Below are 25,276 nucleotides of genomic sequence, written 5' to 3' on the forward strand. Positions count from 1 at the left end.
GTTGAATTGTTCTGCTGTAATTGCCCAAGTCCGTCGGAATGCACAATGGGCGTGAAAGGATGCAGGTGATCAGACAGGACGCTTACGTACGTGTCACCTGTCCGAGTCGTATCTAGACATAGCGAGGGTCCCATTACACTCCAACCGCACACACCCCACATCATTACAGGGCCTCCACCAGCTTCAACAGTCCCCTGCTGAGACGCAGGGCCTACGGATTGGAGGTTGTCTCCATACCGGTACACGTGCATCCGCTCGATACAATTTGAAACGAGATTCCTCAGACCAGGCAACATGTATCCAGTCATCAACAGGGAAAGAACCTTCAACATATTCGCTTTTGTCAGTTTTCACGGGCCTAGGCGAGGCGTAAATCATTCTGTCGTGCAGTCATCAAGGGTACACAAGTGTGATCCCCGCTTCATCGCTACCTCTGAGATCCTGTGTCCCATCCCTCGTGCGCCGACTATAACACCACGTCCAAACTCACTTAAATCTTGATAACCTGCCACTGTAGCAGCAGCAACGGATCTAACAACTGCGCCAGGCACTTGTTGTCTTATATAGGTGTTGCTAACGGCCGCTGTGGCCGAGCGATTCTAGGCGCTTCAGTCCGGAACCGCGGTGCTGCTACGGTCGTAGGTTCGAATCCTGCCTGGGGCATGGATGTGTGTGATGTCCTCAGGTTAGTTAGGTTACAGTAGTTGTAAGATCTAGGGGACTGATGACCTCAAATGTTAAGTCCTATAGTGCTAGGAGCCAGTTTCTTTTTTTTTTTTCTTTTTTTTTTTTAGGTGTTGTCTGTTTACATACCTCTGTATTTGAAGAAGCATATCCATGCCGGTTTCTTTGTCGCTTCACTGAATGAGCTGCTTTGACAAAGGGCGGATCGCTATAGTCCAGCACATTGGGAACAAGCACCTCGAAAATTGCGAAGCTGGTCTGCTTCACAGGGTTGTCAGAAACAATCTGTAAAGTACGTACGGGTGGTACATGGAAAGCTGTGCTGAGAAACTACTGTTAAAAAAAAATCGGATACCTTCCGCACTTTCCGTGTTAGTAGCCGTTGAAGTTAGCACAGTTGTTTCCCGCGCAGATTCATATTCTCGCCAGGTGCTACTAGCGTCAGTTGTTCTCATAGTGTACATGATAGAACATGAGATTTTTCAGCCTTTGGTTCAGGTTCGACTCGATTCTTACTACTGTCCCATGTCCAGTTTTTTATTGCTTTCTTGTTTGGTTTGGCGACACGGTCTGTGTCCGACAGCTTGAATTTGCGCGTGCGCGGGAGTGAGCGGCTAGCTTCAACGTTAATTAACTCGGAAATGGATCAACGTATCGGATTTCTTTCTTAACAAGTGTTTCTCAGCATAACCCATATGGTAATACCACTACAAGCGTTTCAGAATGTTTCTGACCAACCTGTATAAGTGACGCCGAATGGGCGCTAATAACCCCTGCGTTGAGCACCCGTAAGCTTCAATACTCCATTTGGAAACGGGCAAAGATCTGTATTACACGTAATAGGAAAATCAGCAAAATAAATCTTTTGGTACATTTCCCATCTGCTTTTTGTATTCCTTTCGCAATTAACTGTGCGGAACACGTCATGGGGTACTTGGTACCATCAGTGGCGGTTCTCTTTCGTGATCCGGTTAAAAAGTGAACGTAAAATCAGTCAGTTTACAGATGTCGCACGTGGTGTAAACAAGTGTGAATCTGATTAAATATTTGATTGTGCAAAGTTCCAGTACACTTCAGCAGGATATCAGAACAAATTAAGAATGCACGTCGGACTCGGACTTGAAACGAATCTCTACATGCCCAAGAAGAAGGATCACACTCACTGCCTCACAACACGTCAGTGTATACAGCTGAAGCAACAGCATACATGTGAAATTTTCGCTTTCTTAGCACATTTAGACGGCATTTCCAGTAATATGCCATTAAGTAAGTCCACTATCTCTCGTCAACCCATCTATATCTACATATACATCTACATTCATACTCAGCAAGCCACCTGACGGTGTGTGGCGGAGGGTACTTTGAGTACCTCTATCGGTTCTCCCTTCTATTCCAGTCTCGTATTGTTCGTGGAAAGAAGGATTGTCGGTATGCTTCTGTGTGGGCTCTAATCTCTCTGATTTTATCCTCATCGTCTCTTCGCGAGATATACGTAGGAGGGAGCAACATACTGCTTGACTCCTCGGTGAAGGTATGTTCTCGAAACTTCAACAAAAGCCCGTACCGAGCTACTGAGCGTGTCTCTTGCAGAGTCTGCCTCTGGAGTTTATCTACCATCTCCGTAACGCTTTCGCGATTGCTAAATGAACCTGCAACGAAGCGCGCTGCTCTCCGTTGGATCTCCTCTATCTCTTCTATCAATCCTATCTGGTACGGATCCCACACCGGTGATCAGTAATCAAACAATGTGCGAACAACTGGTTCAACTGGCTCTGAGCACTATGGGACTTAACATCTATGGTCATCAGTCCCCTAGAACTTAGAACTACTTAAACCTAACTAACCTAAGGACAGCACACAACACCCAGCCATCACGAGGCAGAGAAAATCCCTGACCCCGCCGGGAATCGAACCCGGGGACCCGGGCGTGGGAAGCGAGAACGCTACCGCACGACCACGAGATGCGGGCAATGTGCGAACAAGTGTACTGTAAACCACTTCCTTTGTTTTCGGATTACATTTTCTTAGGATTCTTCCAATGAATCTCAGTCTGGCATCTGCTTTATCGACGATTAATTTTATACGGCCATTCCATTTTGAATCACTCCTAATGCCTACTCCCAGATAATTTATGGAATTAACTGCTTCCAGTTGCTGACCTGCTATATTTTAGCTAAATGATAAAAGATCTTTCTTTCTATGTATTCGTAGCACATTACACTTGTCTACATTAAGTTTCAGTTGCCATTCCCTGCACCATGCGTCAATTTGTTGCAGATCGTCCTGCATTTCAGTACAATTTTCCATTGTTACAACCTCTCGATATACCACAGCATCATCCGCAAAAAGCCTCAGTGAACTTACGATGTTATCCACAATGTCATTTATATATATTGTGAATAGTTACGGTTCTATGACACATCCCTGCGGCACACCTGAAATAACTCTTACTTCGGAAGACTTCTCTCCATTGAGAATGACATGCTGCGTTTGGAGGGAAACCACCATAAGGGTGCTCTACCTGTCGGGAGTTGAGTATAGAATGTTGTTATAATATCTGTCTAATTTCTCACCTTCCCGATCATGGATGCGTATAGAATGTTTATTCCGGTTCAACTGAGATCACCCGCATTAGAGGCCTGAAAGAAATCACCATCGACTGCGCAATGATTAATTCAAATGATGGCCCTGACAAAAATTTTCTGCGTGTGACTGCGTAAAAATAACATTCGTCCGTGCACGACAAAATTTAAAAGTTGCAGTTCTCTAAGATTTCAACAGTTTTCAGGAGGCAAACATTTTTCCATGTTCGTAAATATTTCTCCCACGGCGTAAACACAGTTTAGAATGAGTAATCACGACGCTCTCTGGTGCGGAATTTGTCACCTTTTGGCAGCTGGAACGACACTAGCGCTCCAGGCAGTGAGAAAGCCAAGAGCCACATGCATCTTAAGGATAATGAGTGTTTTTTTAATTATTTTGTACTAAATTAATGGAATACTGGTTATTTTTTCGCGTTCCATCAGTTAGTAAGTAACCAAGAGACGTGAATTATCGTGAAATACACGTAAAAATAACCAAATCACACAGAATCCGTGACATAAGCTACAACTCGTTCATCAAGAAATACTTTTGAATATGAAACTTCCTGGCAGATTAAAACTGTGTGCCCGACCCGAGTTCGAGTCTCGGTCGGGCACACAGTTTTAATCTGCCAGGAAGTTTCATATCAGCGCACACTCCGCTGCAGAGTGAAATTCTCATTCTGGACTTTTGAATATGTCTACATTTTCAGTTTATTCCGCTGAAAGCAAGTGAATATAAATACGTTTCATGCATGAGATGCACATATTTCTGTTGTTATCTACTGCTGTTATCAAAGACACTTTCCAGTCAATTTTTCCACAACACTTACAATTTGTTGCTGATTTGCTCTTTCTTACACGTCACTCGACTTTCCAATACACGAATATGTTTGTAAATGTAATTACTTTTGCTTGAAAACGCTTTTGTTGATTCTAGCCGTTTGTGGCTCAGATTCAGCAGCAACTGTGGAATTGGTTTCTCCTTTGTTGGGAAACAGCTTTATTGGTTCTGCCGATTTATTATCACGTCTGTGTGGTTTTCCCTTCGGCTACAGTTACGGTGCCGTATTTGACTGAATAATGTAGGTATTACGTTCCGTATAGGTATCCCACGATCAATATTCGCTGATTTGGCTGAAAGTGTCTCGAATACAACCCCACTTTATTGCGCAGATGTACTACGTCTTTCAGTAGAGTGTCAGGTTTTGTGGTGTTTACTAGCAATTTTTTATTATTAAACGAAAGTGATATTATTCAGGAAACTTCTGTACGTTTCAAGATTATCGTAAATAAACTGTCCTGCCATGTACCGTCTCATATCATCCAGGGCCCGTGGGAAACTCACTCCCTACCCAGATCTACTGTAAAAACTGTGCTGCAAATCAATGTAAACGTTAGTATTCGCACTCATCATTTATCGTATTCACAAGTGTCACTTGCTAGCCGCTTCGGGTGCTGCTGCCATTGGGAATAACAAAACCGAGATAGTGTGTCGCAACTGTTTTTAGATTGTGGTCTAAAACATACTGTCATTGTTGTTACACTGGTCATTTTCATTACACTCTGTGACAACAACGCTCCGAGTGGGCCGCGAGCTGGACTTCTGAATACGTTATAGGACGGCGGCGAATAGTTCCCTTTACAATGGCTGGTAACGTTGTTTTTACAGTGGCATAAAAATCGACAGAAGTGAAATATGTTAATACCTTTGTCTTTCTTTAGTTTCCTAAAAATCCCGGTAGGTATGAAACCGTACATTATAGAACAGTTTATTTACTAATCTGATGTAACCTTCAGATATTTGGTGAAGAACGTCGTTTTTTCTTTTAAAGACAAAAAAATGGCTAGTGAACAACGGAAGACCTGACCTTTTACAAAAGGAATACCTAGTCAACAAAGTGAGGTTTTGTTCAGCACACTTTCAGTGAAATCAGTGATTGCGGAAGGTAGGAAACGTCCATAGTATGCAATAACTACATTATTTGTCGTATCAAATAAGGCACGACAACTACAGATGAATGAAAAACCACACAGACGTGATACAAAAACTTCAGAAGCATTAAAAGTTTTCTCAACGCAGAAGGTAGCTAGCAATTACACATTTCTATTTACATATGAGCCACAAAGGGAAAGAACCTTCGACATATTCACTTTTAAAACAAAAGTAGTTACATTTCGAAAATTATTCCTGCAGTGGAAAATCGAGTGAAGTGTCAGAAAGTGCCAATCATTTGACACTACACAAAACTTTAACAACAGATAAGCTTCTCGTATTCGAAACATGTATTCAAATTGTCTTGATTCTTGTAGTGTAAGCTGCAATTATAGATATTTTCGAAAGTTAAATAAGTTGTAGCTTATGGAACTGAATCAGTGATATACAGCTGTTTTTACATTTATGTCATGATCGTCTATGTCTCTCGATGATTCGGAAATCGTTGAAACGCAAAAAATAATAACTGGTCCGTTATTTAAGTAGAAAAACAATTGAAAACAATCATTAATTCTACAACTGCTTTCTCGCCGCTAGGGGCGTTACTGTCGTCCCAACCGTCAGATGTTAACATAACAATACTCACAACAGTGAGCGTCGCGAATGAATGCTTCTCCACACTGAATGAAATGAAATCGTTCACTACTAAATTTCAGTCAATAATTACAAAAAAGTACTATCACTTTAGTAACACAAAGCTTCCAATCACAAGAATATAAATGCTGTGACAGATTCGACGTATGATTTCAAATAAACTTTTACGCTCGAAGATCGATGTTGAGTGTCTATCGTAAAAGATTTTCAGTCACTACATGATTTGAAGTTAGTCCAGCGATAGGCTGGCTTGGCACAAAATATAGCAATACGTCAGTCGATCACGAATACATGAGCAACAGTTTCGTGCTACAAAAGTAATAAATCTTCATGTTCTGCAGGAGTGACAGCCCAACGTCGTTTGTCGGTCAGAATTCTCGCCCTGCTATAGCTGCTCACGCAGCCGGGTGCGTCGTAATCTAGTCTTTTCCAGTCCCACTGGATCTAAGTTGTTCGTTACAACACATAGTTTATGGAATATGCTCCTTCAAGCTTTAGCACAGATGAATACCCCACTCGTAGTTTTCCTTCTCCGCTCGCAACACCGTTTCATAAATGCCCTTACATTAATGACGTGCACGAGGATTTAAGTTACGTATCGACGGTCAACATGGACCAACCGCTGTAACTTGATCTTAAATTAAAGATGTTAACACATGCAATGAAGAGTGAACAAATATGGAGAGAAGCCGGGCTGCCTACAATACACGCTCCAGTCACATTAATACGACCACAGACTGTGTGCGGTGTCAGTGTGCAGTAATCACACATAGATGGCAGGTTGCAGCACACGCACTGGACGGTACACATAGCGTGTCGGGTAGACGGGGAAAGCCATGTAGTCGTTGTAATCCGATTAATCGGACTCGTAACGAGCCTGATCATTGTTATTCGCGTCGAAGGTGGAAGCATATCTGAAACGGCTAGGTTTGTGAAATGTCACGTGCCACGGTGGTTAAAGTATACAGTCCATGGTAAAATGGCACTACCCAAAACGGTGCCGAGGCAAACGTTGTGCAACTTGTACCATAAGTAAAAGGGGCGCGGAGATGTGTACGGGTGAATAGGCGTGCAGCTGACAGCCCACATGGACCAAGGAGCTACCAATAGTGTGTCATCGACGACCGTTCAGGGAGCATTGCTACATGTGGCGTCTGCAGCAAGCAAGTAATTCATGCACCCATGCTGATGGGTGTTCATCGACGACGAAGGCTGAAATTTTCTCGCCAGTATCGTGACCTGACGTCCACTGAGTGGTGACTGGTGGCCTTTTCAGATGAGTCACGTCTTGTGATTCATCAGACAAAATGTATTGCGAATACATAGAAAGAAGGATCCTTTATTGTATGATTATATGATAGCGGAACAAACACTGATAGCAGTTACTTCTGCAAAATATCTGCGAGTATGCGTACGGAACGATTTGAAGTGGAACGATCATATAAAATTAATTGTTGGTAAGGAAGATGCCAGGGTGAGATTCATTGGGAGAGTCCTTAGAAGATGTATTCCATCAACAAAGGAGGCGCCACGGGTCGTAACACATCTGAAATGTAACGTCAATGCGATCAAGAGGTGACCGAGAGGTGTAATCAATGGCACCCCATACCATTACTCCGGGTGATGCGCCAGTATGGCGATGAAGAATACACGCTTCCAATGTGCGTTCAGCGCCATGTCGCCAAACACGGATGCGACCATCATGATGCTGTAAACAGAACCTGGATTCATCCGAAAAAATGACGTTTTGCCATTCGTGCACTCAGGTTCGTATTGAGTACACCATTGCAGGCGCACCTGTCTGTGATGCAGCGTCAAGGGTAACCGCAGCCATGGTCTCCGAGCTGATAGTCCATGCTGCTGCAAACGTCGTCGAACTGTTCGTGCAGATGGTTATTGTCTTGCAAAAGTCCCCATCTGTTGACTCAGGGATCGAGACGTGGCTGCTCGATCCGTTACAGCCATGCGGATAAGATGCCTGTCATCTCGACTGCTAGTGATACGAGGCCGTTGGGATCCAGCACGGCATTCCTTATTACCCTCCTGAACCCACCAATTCCATATTCTGCTAACAGTCATTGGATCTCGACCAACGCGAGCAGCAATGTTGCGATACGATAAACCCCAATCGCGATAGGCTACAATCCCGCCTTTATCAAAGTCGGAAACGCATGTCTCCTCCTTACACGAGGCATCACTACAACGTTTCACCAGGCAACGCCGGGCAACTGCTGTTTGTGTATGAGAAATCGGTTGGAAACTTCCCTCATGTCAGCACGTTGTTGGTGTCGCCACTGGCGCCAACTTTGTGTGAATGCTCTTAAAAGTTAATCATTTGCGTATCACAGCATCTTCTTCCTGTCGGTTAAATTTCTCGTCTGTATCACGTCATCTTCGTGGTGTATTCAGCAATAAGTCTCCTTGACGGAAACACATTCAGACCGTCCGCTCGTGCTAATACTGCAAACCTCCAACACTGCTAATTATCAACCTCTAACCTCCAACACAGCTGACTACTCACTCCGAACTTCCACCACTGCTGTCTATTCACCTCCAACTTCCATCACTGCTGACTATTAACTTCCAACTGCTAGTGCGACCAGCCAGAGAGTCTCTTACAGAGGGCGTACAGTGCTGTGAAAGTTATTAATGCAGTCTATCGCGGGGCCATCACACAGACACATAAAAAGGCTAATGTTTTCTTTGTATTGACTCGGTGATCGGTTCTGTCTTGGAGGCACAACGGATCAACACAAGAATGTGTTTGAACTTGGGGACCATGTCAATCTCTAACTGTCGTTTGTTTTCTCCTCAGCATGATGGCATCTACGAGTAGGACAATGCAACATGTCACACAACTCTCAGTGTACACGCATGGTTCGAAGAGCAGCAGAACGAGTTAACCGTACTTCTGTGGCGACCAAATTCCCTCTATTAAACTCAGTCAAGAATCAATGGGACCACCTCGATCGGGTTGTCCGCACACGGATCCACGGCCGAGAAGCCGAGCACAGTTGGCCATGGGACTGGCGGTACCATGGACGCATATGCCAGTCTGTAACTTCCAGAACCCTATTAACCCTATTCCTGCAGGTCCGCACTGCTAAAAGTGGTTATTAAGGAGTTTTATCGGTGGTCACATTAATGTGATAGGACCGTGTATGATTTGCTCCTCCAGGGTATCTTCGTTTACGTACTGGATAGGAAGAAGTCAACAAATGACGTTCATCATAAATATGTACCCACATCACAGCGAATTGCCTTGTAGCCTCCATAGGGTGAGGATTAAAGACCCTAGATCGTGTTGGTGTTATTGACATGATAAAGTGATTCATGTGCAAGAAACTGAACAACCTTGAACACTAAATTCACACAAGTGGGCCACTATCCTGGCATCAGAAAATACAATTAGTTAAAGAACCACTTGAAACTTTTTAAGGAATTTTAATCTGCAGTTGAAATTGTCTACTGTCACAAATACGTCTTGTACAAAAGTGTGGGCTCTCTGTCAGGCGATAGTGGTGCATCTAAAGCAGAGTCGACCACTGCGTGCCAAATATCACGCATGCAACATTCCGGGCTGCTCAGAATTTCTCGGAAGTACGCAGAAGAGGGCTACATTTCATTTAACATTGCCGTGTCGCATTTTGCAGTTGGCATAACCCTCTGACTTCGGCAGAATCGAGGCGTCAGCGATGTTGACCTTTCGCTGGTTGCTCATGGTTTGAAGGACGTTCGCAGGTCCAGTGACTGTCTGGACAAAAGGATGTGGTCCAGCGCTGTGTCATAACAATCCTTTAAAAAGTATAGGAATAACAGAAGAATGACAGAAGAGACGGAAGAGAATTGTAAACTTACATAAGCTATTGGTACTACTTATTTCCTACGAAACGACATCATAGTACAGTACAGATAGAATTTAAATTTTTAGTTGACAATGAAAATTACGACGATCTACGGACGGGTCTGCTTGTTCTGTGTATCAAGAAGCGCTTTTCACTATATTTGCAGGAATACAGTGCTTGAATAAATTCGTGGTAAGAGTAGTAAAATTTCTGAAGTCTCACCCATTGTTCCGTTTTCAGTTGCTAAGTTTTCAGTAATAATGAATAAAGAGTAAGGAAACTTTATATCTTAATGAAAAGTAATATGTCAAAAATCCGCCTTAGTTGCGAAATGTTACTGGTCTTTACCAAGGTTTCAGCTAAAGTAATCTAGCCTTCTTCAGAAGCATAAAATAAATTAATACATGCCAGAATAAGGCACGGTCAAATATAAAAAGCTAAAGTCCCGTGGTACCATGTCAAGCTACGTTACTTAGCTGAGGAACAGTCCCGGCCCCACTTCGTGGAAAGCGGTCGGTTAGCCGCGGACGCTACGATGGAACTCTGAAGAAGGCTAGATTACTCTAGCTGAAACCTGGGTAGAGACGAGTAACATTTCACAACTGAGGCGTATTTTTGACATATTAATTTATCACAATTGCTGACAGGGCTGCAACATGTTAAAAGTTCTTACTGAAAAGTACGTTGGTTAAGTTAAGGGGAATGCCTGTAACGATTTTTCGGTTTAAATCTCGGTATTGTTGAGTTAATGAAAGAAAAAGGAGTGCAGGAACGAAAATTAGAACATCCGAAATGATTTGCCGACTTCTAGTTTTCGTGGACTTGATGTACACTTCCCACAGCAAGAGATTGCGAGGACATTTCCTTCTGATTTGATGGGGATGCATTTAAAAGGAAATTCGCATTGTAGAAGGAACAAATGGCTCTGAACACTATGGGACTCAACTGCTGTGGTCATCAGTCGCCTAGAACGTAGAACTACTTAAACCTAACTAACCTAAGGACATCACACACATCCATGCCCGAGGCAGGATTCGAACCTGCGACCTGACATTTAGATGTGGCGTGTTCGCTGTTTTCCCCTTTTCACCCTCTGCGAGCTCAGACAGCGTGGCGTGGTTGTGGAGGAAATGTGAAGCGAGCCTGAGCGCTTTGGCACTCTGAGGTAATGCTGTCCACAGGGCGAAGATTGGTTGAACACTGAAAGCTTGGTACTAATGGAAATACCTTCCTGCAATCACTTCACTTATGATGCTGCACTTAAGCTAGAACTGCCATGTCTACGTGCTGCTGAGTTTCATGTTCCGGAAGCCATTGTGCTACTAAAAGACTAAAGAAAGGCATTACACCAAAGAAAGACATTACCTCTGAAGAGTTTAGTACGATTCTACTACTGTTAACTCGTTTTTCCTTTAACATAATAGCATTTGATGCCTGTTAGCATGTCATTTTATTATAATAACTTACCAACCGCTATGAGTTTTGTGTTTTCTTGTATATACTTTCTGATGTGTCGACAGAAGTGCCGACACAGTGTTATTTTGAGGGGGCCGATATGCACGCTATAAGCTCACGCAGAATATCGTGAAGTCTGAAACAGGACGCTCAATGAAGGCTATAAAGAAAAGTACGTTGCTTAGGGAATACTTAACTCTAATCCATCCTTGTTGTATACATCGTTTTTGTTGAGACATGCTTTAGACGATAATTATCAATTGCTATGTAAGGCTAATGGCGCCTTGCTAGGTCGCAGCCATGGACTTAGCTGAAGGCTATTCTAACTATCTGCTCGGCTAATGAGCGATGCTTCGTCAGTGTAGTCGCTAGCAATGTCGTCCGTACAACTGGGGCGAGTGCTATTCCGTATCTCGAGACCTGCCTTGTGGTGGCGCTCGGTCTGCGATCACACAGTGGCGACACGCGGGTCCGACATGTACTATTGGACCGCGGCCGATTTAAAGCTACCACCTAGCAAGTGTGGTGTCTGGCGGTGACACCACACTTTCGCTCAGCAGATGAATCAATTAAGTAACATCGGCGACACGCTCCGTCCTCTTAGTGATAGTACCAAGTATACACCACCAACCGACGCGAGCGGCCTAGCGGTAGTAAATTATATGCACAAACCGTTCCAGTGAATCACTCTCTACAATGAAAATCGTATCAAAATCTCTACTATACTTCCTGAGATTAGGATGCATATGCAGAAAGTAATACGTGGGGAGGGGGGAGGGACCGAGAGGGGGGGTGTATTTTGATTTGTATGTCTTGTTTTCGTATCATTGTACAGATTTTAATCTCGGAAACCATTTTGAGGATTTTCATTTTGATATTGTTTTCACTGCAGACAAATTGATTCACGGGGAAAGTTTGTGTACATAATATGTTACCGTTAGGCTCCCAAGTCGTTTACCCAGGGCGAGTGACTATTTTATAAATGTGTATAGATGTTAGCTGAACCGTACGCAGGTTCGAATCATGCCTCGGGCATGGATGTGTGCTATGTCCTTAGATTAGTTAGGTTTAAGTAGTTCTAAGTCTAGGGGGCTGATGACCTCAGATGTTAAGTCCACATAGTGCTTAGAGCCATTTGAACCATTCTGAACCGTACGCACACTGCAGTCGAATAAAAAAAGATAACGAGAGACGACAATTTCCATCTGCCATTCAGTCTCTCAGGACACGCTTCATTGTAGACCTTTCCAGGTGGCGACTAAGCGAGCACAAGCCCTCTCACTCACTCCCGTCCGGGTAGTGAGTGCTCGCTGTTAAGTAGGGCGGAGAGACCTCACTATGTACAGCAGAGAGGCGCATACTATCCGGCGTCTGAAGTTCGTCATAGGTGGTGTTAAGATCGTCATAGCCTTAGACCCAAGCGTAGACCTTGATGAGGAGAACAGCTCTTCTCAAATCCTGGAAAAGCAGCACTATGTCTGGTTTGAAGTTCAAAGCGCAGTTCAAAGATACCAGGAGATAGAAGGAGGCCTAGCTACAGTTACAACGTATAGACCTACAGTGTGACAAGCAGTTCTGCGATACATTTCGTCATAAAATATGTCTTGTAGGCTGAAAACTTTTCTTCAGCACCAGTGTGTACTGCTTCAGAAGTTTTCAGTTACGATTATGTCCATATATCGACCTACCTTTTCTTTTGCAATGAACAGAACGGAATCTAGCTACAGAACCTCACTCACAGATTGAGAAACTGGTAACAGACATTAGCGCTGCAATCAAAAGCAAGATAAGTTGAATTCACTGACATTCAGCGTTTTTACGTTTAATGTGAGAACAAAATAGTTACCGGATACAGTTTTATGACGGTTATAAATTCGTCCGAAAAGATACACATCATAAGGCTGTGCCAGGCGTGAGCAGTATCAGGTTTCATACCTAGGCACCCGTGTTCTTCGCCTCGTCAGTTAAAAGCAATATGAGTTTCATGCTTTTTTATTCCAGTCTCTGATCACAAATGAATTCTTTAGACGATGACCGGTTTCAGTCTGTAATGACCATCTTCAGATCTTTTTTACACCATGTCCTAAAGTGATACGCCCATAATGGCATCATCAAAACATATAAATATTATGGCCGTATCACTTTATGACATGATGTAAGAAAGATCTGAAGATGGGCATTACAGATTGAAACCGGTCATCGTCTAAAGAATTCATTTGTGATCAGAGACTGGAATAAAAAAGCATTTTACGGTATTGGATCACTGTTTGTACACGCGGTTATGTCGCAGTTGGTGAAAATATAAGTTTCATTCAGTCGTCATTTCTCATCACTGCAATAGCCTTAGGAAAGAATTGTGCCACGAAAGGCATTAATTAGCCAGCGAAAAGCGATACATCTCTGTAGAACTCCAACACCAGCGATCCTAGTATAATGGAAGTGATCGTATATCATCGTTGACCGGGAGGCCTCATTCAGGGAAGTTCGACCGCCAAGTGTAACACTTATTCTTTTAACTCCACATTGGGCGACCTGAGCGCGGGTGATGAGGATGAAATAATGATGTGGACAACACAACACGCCGTCTACGAGTAGAGAAAATCTCCAACCCGGCCGGGAATCGAACCCGGGCCCGCTTGCATGGAAGGCGAGCACTTTTCCACCCAGCTTTTATTTTAATCTAATTTTGTTCTATATTGTTCGTTGAATTTGTTCGTGGCGGACGTCCGATGACACCCATTCAGGTTGTTCTTTGATCCGTTCTCTCAGTTTTTTTTTTTTTTTTTTATTATAGTGGGTAGCTAAGCCCTCCGGCCGAACACGCTGAGCTACCGCCTGGTGAACTAAGCAAGCGGATATCCTAGAATTGACTCGTTGACAATAGTTCCTTGTGTCGAGCTGCGTTGCCCCGTTTCCTTCTTCCGTCCCCCTCTCCCCCTCATCATACCACGCAGCGAGCCACTCACCACGCATTCGTGGGAACGACGGTTCAAATCCCCGCCCGACCATCCAGATTCAGGTTTAGCGTGATTTCGCTAAACGCAAATGTCAGGATGGTTTCTTTGAAAGGGTATGTTAATTTCTTTCCAGATCCTTGTCTAATCCGAGCTTGTGTCCCGTCTCTAATGACCTCGTTGTCGACGCGACGTTAAACTTTAATCTCCCTTCTTTCTTTCCTTAATTTACTGTGAATGGCTCAGCAGGTAACGTCTGTGACCGCAGAAGGTTAGATCCCGTGTTCGACTGCCGGCCCGCCAAGGCGTTTTAACTTTCCGGGAAGTTTCAAATGCAGCGCACACTTGACAGAAAAGTCGGAAAAGTTTTAGCCTGGCAACAGCCCCTGGGCTGTAACTAAGCTATTTCTCAGCGGTGCAACATCTTCTGGTATTGCCAGTCTGGCAAAGTACGCAGGTGAGCTTCCACGAAGTTTGTGAAGTAGAAGAGAGATGTTGGGAGGCATGAAATTATGTGGGGGCGCCGTGAGTCGTGTGCCGATACCCAGCTCGCAAAAGGCAGTAGTTCGCGTTCGAGTGTCGCTTTGGCACACGTGTTCCCTATGTCAAGACGTTTGACATACCGGTTTCATCCTCGTGAGAAATACACAATGGAAAATCATCTTGGTGTCCTTCGTAATTTTTTTTGCCTCATTCTAAAAATGTTGTACCGCGAGAAAAGAATGCAACATTACCTTGAACCATTACTTCCCAATCTGCTTAACTTTTACGTTATGTTTGCACGCGCCACGTACAATACTGCCTAGAAGTTCTTCAAGTATTTTTCTCTCATCCTTCATTATTCTGAAGAAGAATGGATTAATAGTACAAAAGATTTACAGAATCCCCATTAGAATTCTGTGTTTAACTTCGTTGGTTCACCTGCCAATGAAGGCTATTTTTGCTCGTGAGCGGTGATATAGCGAAGGACGTCGACTGGAAAACATTGTCCTCAATGGAAATATCATCGTGTTTCTGCTTAATCAGGGATACAGGACACATCGAACAACCGCAACACTTATGTCTTCAAGCGACTGTGGTCCTTCCTTCCGACTGAGATAGTAAAAACATGAGAATGAAGGCTTAGAGAGCGCTGTGACTACTAACACATAAGAAATACAACAGTAAGATGTGAACGTGTATTTGTGGGAGTACGTACGATCCTGGAGCGATACTGCCGTAATTACAGCGTGTCAAAACTAATGGTGGTTGTGTAGTCTCAGACATGGTCGAAGGAGTGTCACATCGTTTTCAGACACAAAAATACAAAGACCAAGGACTTCTCTACAAAAGCCATAATCATATTCTACGCGTAAATTGTTCTGTTACTATTTATTTTTGGGTTTCATACACTTTCATCTAACTTCCTATTTTTTATGCGAAATGCGAATTTTGTTCACATCGTTTTCAATCCAACATATGTACTTTTCTGTAGACAAACGTTTCCTCATTTTATGTACGGCAAGTTGAAAAACAGAGAGAGGGAGAAAGAGATGTACACCTGTGTATCATAAATCCCTTCATTCGAAAATTTCTCTACTTCGTACCTCCACTATGCTACCGCGGATGACGCAGTACTGATCTCATTAGTACTCATACTGCAGTACACGCGAGGTGCCTGTTTCCCATAACGCCGGCCGAAGTGGCCGTGCGGTTAAAGGCGCTGCAGTCTGGAAGCGCAAGACCGCTACGGTCGCAGGTTCGAATCCTGCCTCGGGCATGGATGTTTGTGATGTCCTTAGGTTAGTTAGGTTTAACTAGTTCTAAGTTCTAGGGGACTAAGGGACTAATGACCGCAGCAGTTGAGTCCCATAGTGCTCAGAGCCATTTGAACCATTTTCCCATAACCTTACGCCGGCCGCTGTGGCCAAGCGGTTCTAGGTGCATCAGTCCGGAACCACGAGGCTGCTACGGTCGCAGGTTTGAATCCTGCCTCGGGCATGGATGTGTGTGATGTCCTTAGGTTAGTTAGGTTTAAGTAGATCTAAGTCCAGGGGACTGGTGACCTCAGACGTTAAGTCCCATAGTGCTTACTGCCATTTGAACCAGAACCTTACTGACGCTGTTCCTGCACGTCCGAACTGCAAAAGGTGGCTATTCAGTCTTTTGACAGGTGGTCAGATTAATGTGACTGGACGAACTAAACTCTGCAACCTGCTCCTCCATGAGATCTTTGCTGACGAACTGGACATGAAGTAGAAAGCAGATAGCGTTCATCGTAAGTGTCTGCCCATGTCATGGCAACTTTCCCCGTTGCCTCCACAAGATGGGAATCAAAGGCCTTCATTATGTTCGTATTATTAGACATTTTAGAGTGACTAAATTACAGACTCCTTTTGTGTGGACGTGATCAGAAAGTAAATATTCATAGGAAACTGAACAAGATGGACCATCAAATTCAATCAAGTGAAGCCAGTTCACTGGCATCAGGAAGTACAATTACTTAAAAAATCTATCACAAACTTTTGAAGCAATTGTAATATGCAGATGAAATTCTGTTCTCTCATAAATACAAAAGTTAGTTATTCAGTCTTTTAGCCGGCCACAGAGGCCGAGCGGTTTTAGGCGCTTCAGTCGCAGGTTCGAATCCTGCCCCGGGCATGGATGTGTGTGATGTCCGTAGGTTAGTTAGGTTTAAGTAGTTCTAAGTTCTAGGGGACTGATGACCTCAGATGTAAAGTCCCATAGTGCTCAGAGCCCTTTGAACCATTTTATTCAGTTTTTTGACAGCTGGTAGCCAAAATGTGACTAGACAGTGCAGATTTCCTCAGCTATATTCATATGAGGCACTCGCATTTGCTTCTTGGTATCAAGACAGCCTGAAAGTAAGCGTAGCAGTTCATAATTAAATAATCCTGCTTGCGTTATGTGTTTCCACCTCTTCCGCATAATAGTACTCAGACTATATCTGCTCGCATCTGAGAAGGCCACGTGAACCCACCTATCGTTGGTCCAGTTTCTATACTCTTGGCACCATCGCAAACGCAGCCCCCAATTTTCGGGTATTAACGGAAAACAACGTACCGATTTTCGGGCGAAGATACCACGACCATGCAGTCGCAGTGCCTCTTAGGAGCGTGAGGTTGCGTGCACAGTAGTCCTGTTAAATGAGATTGCAGTTTCATCCGCCGTTTGAATGAGGGTCACTTCTTGCATTTTACACAACGTAGCGGTCATCTGCAGCTGTAGTTGACCATGATAGACTACCTTCTCTCATTCGGGCAACAGTGCCTGTGGTAGGGAACGCTTCTCACGCAAGTGAAACCAGGGCTACACTCGCCACATGTTGCCCTTCCTCCAGGCTTCCCAATAATTCGCCGACCGAAGTGGCCGAGCGGTTAAAGGCGCCACAGCCTGGAACCGCACGACCGCAACGGTCGCAGGTTCGAATCCTGCCTTGGGCATGGATGTGTGTGATGTCCTTAGGTTAGTTAGGTTTAAGTAGTTCTAAGTTCTAGGGGACTTATGACCACAGCAGTTGAGTCCCATAGTGCTCAGAGCCATTTGAACCCAATAATTCTTCCCCATCTGAAGTCTGCCAAATGTTGTCACCACTTTGTAATGAACATCACGACTACATGGTCGAATAACAGTGTGGTGTGATACAGGTATATGCGATCGACAGGCACCTAAATGGTCAGAGCCGAAGTTACATGAGACATGTAGAGCTGCCATCAGAGTGCATTAGTGCTCTTCATGACTAGTGTTATTACCAATCCTTACAGGGTACATTATGGGCTTTAATAGCGTCAGACGTTGATTGATCCTGACAATTGTGTAATTACAACTCTAAATGACAATAACGTGGAGACAAGCTGATAAAAGCTTCTTTTAATCTGACGCGATCGGCCGCTTCCCACCGTCCTCCTCCCGTAGGAGAATTGAGGAGACCACAGACATCAACTTGTAGGTTTGCGTGATAAACTCTGTCTCAAAATCCGGTATGCCCAACACGGCAGGGCTAGCAAGGCTGCCTTCAGAGCATTAAAGGTGGCTTGGTGGGACGGGTCAATTCCAGCTTCCTCCCGTCTTTCTATGTTCGTTAGGGTGTGCCGCAAGCTGTGCAAAGCAAGGAACAAACTTGCAGAAACATCTCCAATACCAGTAAAGCAAGCTACATCCTCAGTATTTTTCGTAGGCTGAAAAAGTGGAGGGTTTCAGTCCATAATTTGTCAAATCTAACACATGATTCTGAGACCAAATGACGCAAGGAGAAGATCCCAGGCAGTACAAAACCAGCTTTCGAAGACCCAACAGTTGATCTGGAATTGTGTAGACTTTACAATACTTCTCTAATATGAACTAGATTCCCACCAAACCCCTCGCTAAAAATCACGACGTCATCAATAACTGTACCGGAATCAACTCATAAAGAACCATATCCAAAACCTTCAGCAGGCATCCGCCCCTGGTAGCAAAGTGGTCAGTGCGACGGAATGTCATACCTAACGGTCCGGGTTCGATTCCCGGCTGGGTCACAGAATTTCTCAGCTTAGGCACTGAGTGTTCTCCTTGTGATCATCTTTTCATCCCCATCAACAAGCAAGTCGCCGACGTGGCGTCAACTTGAAAGATTTGCACCAGGCGATCAGTCTACCGACAGGAGGCACTATCCACACGGCATCTTTAGCAGAACAGTGGCTCCAGCACGTAGCACAACGGAACTGTATTACACCCACAGATATTCTAAATTCGTGATGCATGCCGTGACAGGGTCAGGAAAACACGCTTTGTTAAGGATAGGTGACAGGGTCAGGACGACATGCTTTGCTAAGGATAGGTTTGCGAACACTTTCGCATTTTAGAACCAGCCGAAGCACAAATGAAAATCTAGCAAGGGTACCGAATGGAGCACCACTTTCTTGTTTAGCTGCCAATAATAATTCACCAGAAGTAGCACCCGCACCCAGACCCTTTCACACAACAAAAATAGGAGACGAGTACGGCGACTTAAATGACCTGGTGACTCCCTCTGCCAACATTTGGCTCACAGCGGCCTTAAGCTGCTGAAGCCAGGAAGGTAGAAAACGGTACGACATAAATTTTACTTTGTAATCGTCACCTACTCCTGCCCCAAACGATGCGAGACGATGTCACAGAATTCACTTAAGACGCCTGCCTCCCTCTTGTGTTAAGTGATCGAAATTATACAGTTCTCCCTTAGATCCACATTCCGTTACCGCCCTTGTTCGTATATCGACCTCCTTTCCCCATAGATGTTTGCAAAATTCATATGCTTGGTGCTCCTCTTCAAAACCGAAATAAAACGTGCTTCCTCCTCCGTAACGAATGAAATCCGTTCCCAATATTTGCAGGAACTCACAAATTCAGAGCCACCCTAACCCTGATCTTCCAGATGAAATTGTGAATACGTACATAGAAGAGGATTACCTCCCCCCCCCCTCTGACAACTGCCTCTCCGGTGGCCATCGTGATGGTCTCTACATCAGTACCAAGGTCGAGAAATTTACATATTGCACGCGTTGACAAGTGCCAATCTTCATTAATTAAGCTGAACGAGCTTGCCGAGTTAAGGAGAGCACAGACCGGCTCCCCGTTAAAGCTCGCACACGCATACGGAACAATACGGAACACTGGATTTCGAGGTCGCCGATACAAGTTTACAACAGGGATTAACAAGGGTGGTGGCGTTACCCTCGTGTCAGATGCCAGCCCGTACAACTACCTGCCTCTTAACTACCCGGCTGAGTCCTGGTGGCATGTCGAACTACTTCCACCTCGGTGATTATTTTTTGTGAAAATTCCTTGGTCTTCTCAAAAGGTAATTCGAGAACGATCGCGGGTATTCATTCCATTTAAAATATCAGCTCACGGAAACCGAATAACATGCCGCTCTCCACATAGTTTCACAATAATTCATCTTTCCGCTAGCACCAAAACAATTATTATCGGTAAACTGGTTACATGTCCACGCAGGTACGTAGTTCTTGTCGGCCAACCTCCTAAATTCTAGAAAGGGAAACTTATCACGCGTGGCCTCCCACATTGGTTGTTCTAACCTCCCAGCGACCATCGTACTTAAATTTGATAATGGTGCTCGTTATTCAAGGCTAGCACTCCGCCAAGACCTTACAACTGTAGAGAAAAAATAAAAGTAAAATGTCCATCCAACTTTCTCTCTAGATGTTACAGATAACACTAGAGCTTCATCAATAATTCTCTCAGTGAGTTAGGTAATTTTGTAAACAGTTCTTAATCCCAGTTGGCATTCCCACTACCTCTTTGTTCTGTAAGCAAGACCATTATGCCCGTCCTGGAGTAGCCAACACCGGTAATGAACTTCTCCAGTCTGTCGAATTATTCGTTTACCCGTTCTTGTAACTGTTTACAACAAACCCTGAAACCCGCTAGCATCATGCACCATTAGTACGTCATCCTATCCAGTTTAGAGCGAGATAGCTAAATAACTTCGAAAAATAGCACTAAGTAGACAGTCTCGCCTAACATGTTTTAAATCCTGGCGGCGGCGTTCCTCACCTCAGCCGTGTTGAAGTTTGGTGGGGCCACGACGCAGTCCGTTGCTTACCTCAGTAGGCGCGCCATCTCTCCCATAGTCTCAGAAACCTCGCACCCTCTATCAGACAGCCCGCACTCCAACTTGTCCTTCCGCAACTCCATGATACCGGGCATTTCTTTCGATGACATCCTGAAACCCAACGTAACAATAGTGACGTCAGATAAACCAGCCAAAAGATGGTAAATTACTAAAACCCAAAACTTCCAAACCCAAAAACTCCTTGAAAATGTAATAGTTTTTACTAATTCCATAGTACACCCCAACTTGCACCATCCCAGAACCATGCTCTGCTACCAGTGTGAAGTGAAACTAGGATTTGGAGTGATGGTGCTGGTTTGAGAGGCATGTAAGACACAACAAATATTATTTATTCTTGAAATAATACTCCCCGCATGGGATGTCCTGTCATTTTCCATTCATAATTAATGGGTCATTTATAGAAATACGAGTTCCAGTCCACACACAAGGCCAGTTTTACAAAAGACAGCCTTCAATAATTCTCGTTCCTCAACCTCCAGCTTGAACAACTATCTCAAGAATAGCCGATTTATAATATTAATGTATTTACTTTGAAAGGAAGTATCAGTTTTGGAACCAACAGGCGGCCGGAGTGGTCGAGCCGTTCTAGGCGCTACAGTCTGGAACCACGCGACCGCAACGTTCACAGGTTAGAATCCTGCCTCGGGCATGGATGTGTGCGATGTTCTTAGGTTAGTTAGGTTTAAGTAGCTCTAAGTTCTAGGGGACTAATGACCTCAGAAGTTGAGTCCCATAGTGCTCAGAGCCATTCAATTGGAACTAACTAAAAACAAATTCAAATGATAAACTTAAAACTGTAAGGCAACGAGCACTCACGCTTGCCCACAAGTATAGCCAGCACAAAATACCAAAAACCCTCAAACCGGTTTCGCACCGTAATAATCATTACCTACTGAAGGGAAGTGCGCCAAATTATACAATGACTAACGTTAACGTCATCCCCAACATTGCGAGAAATACTTAACAGAAGCATCCCCTCTGTTGACCAAGAGCGAATAATACATTTCAATAAACCTTACGCCCTCTGGCAAGTAGCGAATTAAACACAGTTACATAAACCGTATGCAACCGACTCATGGCAAATTAAGAGAACTGAAACAACTTTCAGCCTGCCGATTGACATCAAAATAATCAGCTTCACAAATAATTATCAACCAATTAAGAATGTGGGGCCCAAGACAAACGAAAGCTCTCTCGTTGTAGACAATCTTTGTTGGCACACACTGAAGCTCATCAATACCACCCAAAACAGTCAGCTCACGACAAGTGTTGCCAGTGGGTCCAAGTCAGTGACTGGTCAGCTCTTGAAAAACACCTTGCTTGGCATCTACGTCACTCCACACGATGCGTACTGACAGCTTGCAGACGCAAGAAAGAGGCTCCCCTCAGAGCTTCATCGACGGCTACCACCCAGCCTCGTAGTGCCCCCAGGCTTTCCAGTACGCCAGAATGCACTTTCTGTGCTGAGACCAGCAGAAAGAGTTTCGAATCCAGAGCTCGTCGTGCCGGGATAGTACCGTCACTAAGACCGTCATGTGATTTTTCATTTCAAAAGGTGGTAGTTACTTAGTTACCACGTCAAACTTTAAACTGTTTCCAGATTTTCAGTATTGCGACGAACGAGTTATTTCCTCTTATGTGTCATACAATGAGGTGGCAAAACCCATGAAGTACCTCCTAATATCGTATCTGACCTCCTCGTGACCGACGTAGTAACTCGACGCGGCATGGACTCAACAAATCGTTGTAAGGCTCTGCAGAAATATGGAGCAAAGCTGCCTCTAAAACTTCCATAAGTGCGAAAGGGTTGCCAGTGCTAGATTTTGTACATGAACTGACCATAAGTGTTCGATGGGATTCATGTTAGACGAACAGGATGACCAAATCATTGTCTCGAACTATCCAGAATGTTCTTCAGTCGTGAAAAATTGTGATCCAGTAATATGGAGCATATGTGATATTCCTGGCTGTGGCCGGCAGTATTTTATCTTGCTAGAAGCTCGCCTTGATGCAGGTGGATACATGTAAATATGGTACAAATGTGGAGTGAGGTACAACCAGCTAATTGTACAGTATATTCTGTTCCCGTTGGAGAATCCGCCAGTTGTACTGAACTTGCTCAGCACATTCGGGTGTTAGGCGTCAAAAACCCTAACTTCTCTTATTAATTTGCAACCTGTAACCACGCAAGTAACGAGCAGCCCTTACTCGCTCGCCATCACAATTTTTATCTTAAATATCTTGGTGACTAATACCCTTCTGGCATATTTATTATTTTATAAAGGACATATAAGTACCGCCAGTCTGTCACGATGATTCTGTACTTATACTCTGTATCATACGTTTTAAGTCATAATTCTGTGACCATGTTATAGACCATTCTTTGATTTAAATTATGAGGAAGACCCTCCTAGCAGTGTCGAAACCCGGTTAATTCGTTAAAAATAGTGACCGAGGGCTGTTTTCTTTGAACTGTTTATTATTTAGATACTTTTCATTGTATTTAACCCAGTTTTCAGTATGACAATCTCTCATGGCTATCCCACTAGTCTTACGTTTCAAATGGTTCAAATGGCTCTAAGCACTATGGAACTTAACATCTGAGATCATCAGTCCCCTAGACTTAAAACTACTTAAACCTAACTAACCTAAGGACATCACACACATCCATGCCCGAGGCAGGATTCGAACCTGCAAACGTACTAGCTGCGTGGTTCCGGCAGTCTACCGTTTTTGTTTTTAAAATTTCACTAGTTTTGAGAAACATAAGAGTAATGATATTACAACCGAAGTGCTCCGGACACATTCGGGTCACTTTGGCGCGCCCGAGACACGAAGTACTTCGGCTGCTCTACTCAATCTGTTCCGAGTGTTCTTCAGAGCCGGACGTGTATCTCTGTTTTGGACGGACATGTCGTACTCTATATCGGAAGTTGTCAGAAAGGATACCGTAGTATTAAGACAGCTAAGTCCAGTGTTGTAGAAGACAGTATAAAAAGTGATATTTTAAAATATAAACAAACAGAATGTATTAATGAGAAGTGTCGCATACCATCATTGTTAGTACTACAGATCTTGCCCTCTGTAGATACAGAGACTAACCTGGGCTAGGGGCATCCCACAAAAAAAGCACAAACACAAGTTCGAGATGACAGCATAGCAGCCTCCGCCGAAGAAGATCCCACGACCGAAGAGCTGTCTTCGGCGCTGTGCACACAACTTTAGACGCCGACAGGTTGATGGAAAGAACGGTTATGGACTCTTATTCAGTTTCGACAGATCTCTCCAGTTTCCAGATCTCACTTCCAACACGATAACGTATAATTTTATATGTAGTCATCAATAAAAATTCCATCATTGTTTGGGGACAGGAAGTATATTAATGGCTGAAATTGTCTCCCAGTAGGCGAACACAACTATTTCCAGTGAAGGACCTAGTTCATTCCCTCCACCTGTTTGCTCAGTACCTTGATGACAATTAGGGTGCATGTCTTCATGGGGTGTGCGCCACACTCTGACACTACCATCAGCTACTATCAACTGAAATTCAGACTCATCCAACCAGGCCGCTGTTTTCCAGTCGTCTAAGCATCAACCGATACGATCATTAGTCCAAGAGAAGGGCTGTAGGCGATGCTGTGGTCTTAGCAAAGCCACTCGCGTCGGTCCTCTGCTGTCATAGCCCTTTAACATCAGATTTCAGTGCACCATGCTAACGGATGCGTTAGTCATAAATTCCACGATGATTTCTGTGGTTATTTAACGCAGTTTTGGTTGTCTGTTAGCACTGGCGACTCTACGCAGACTCTGCTGCTCTTGGTGGTTAAGTGAAGGCCGTTGCTCACAGTGTTGCCCTTGGTACGAGGTCATGCCGGTAATTTGCTATTCTCGGCACACTCTGGATACTGTGGATATAGGAGTACTGAATTCCCTAACGATTTACTAAATGGAATGTACCATGCGCCTAGCTAAAAGTATCATTCCGCGTTCAAAGACCGTCAATCGTCATCATGGGGCCAAAATCACATCGGTATCTTTCTTAGATGAACATCTGAGTTCAAATGAGTGCTTCGCCAGTGCACAGTCATTTTTTACCCTGTGAACGGTCTAACAACCCTACCACAACCAAGGTCAAAGTTTTAGTAACGATTGTGGTGTTGCTCACGCTGCTAAATACTGCATTTTCTGGCAACAACAGTCATATTATGTTGCAGGTGTCATTAGAGCACAGTTAATAGACATTTCATGTAATGAAGAAAAAAACTAGGCACTCATCTTTTTGTGTTTCCCACGCTGGTCACGTTGTAAAATCATGGCTCAATCGTCGAAAATCTAGGTGGTTATGATTCCAAGCTCGGATGCAAAGAGGCCTACGTTTTACTCTGCTTTATTGAAAAGTTTTGTAGATGCGCTTCGCAAACCATTCTTGAAGATTACACTTTTGCCAGACAATGGTGATGTAAAAAAATAATCAGCACTCCGAATTTAAGTTACACTTCCTTTTAAATGCTTTTATTGCAATATCACGTAACACACAAAACATCGCTTCA

This window comes from Schistocerca piceifrons, chromosome 8, assembly GCF_021461385.2.
Source record: "Schistocerca piceifrons isolate TAMUIC-IGC-003096 chromosome 8, iqSchPice1.1, whole genome shotgun sequence".
In the NCBI taxonomy this organism is placed as follows: domain Eukaryota; kingdom Metazoa; phylum Arthropoda; class Insecta; order Orthoptera; family Acrididae; genus Schistocerca; species Schistocerca piceifrons.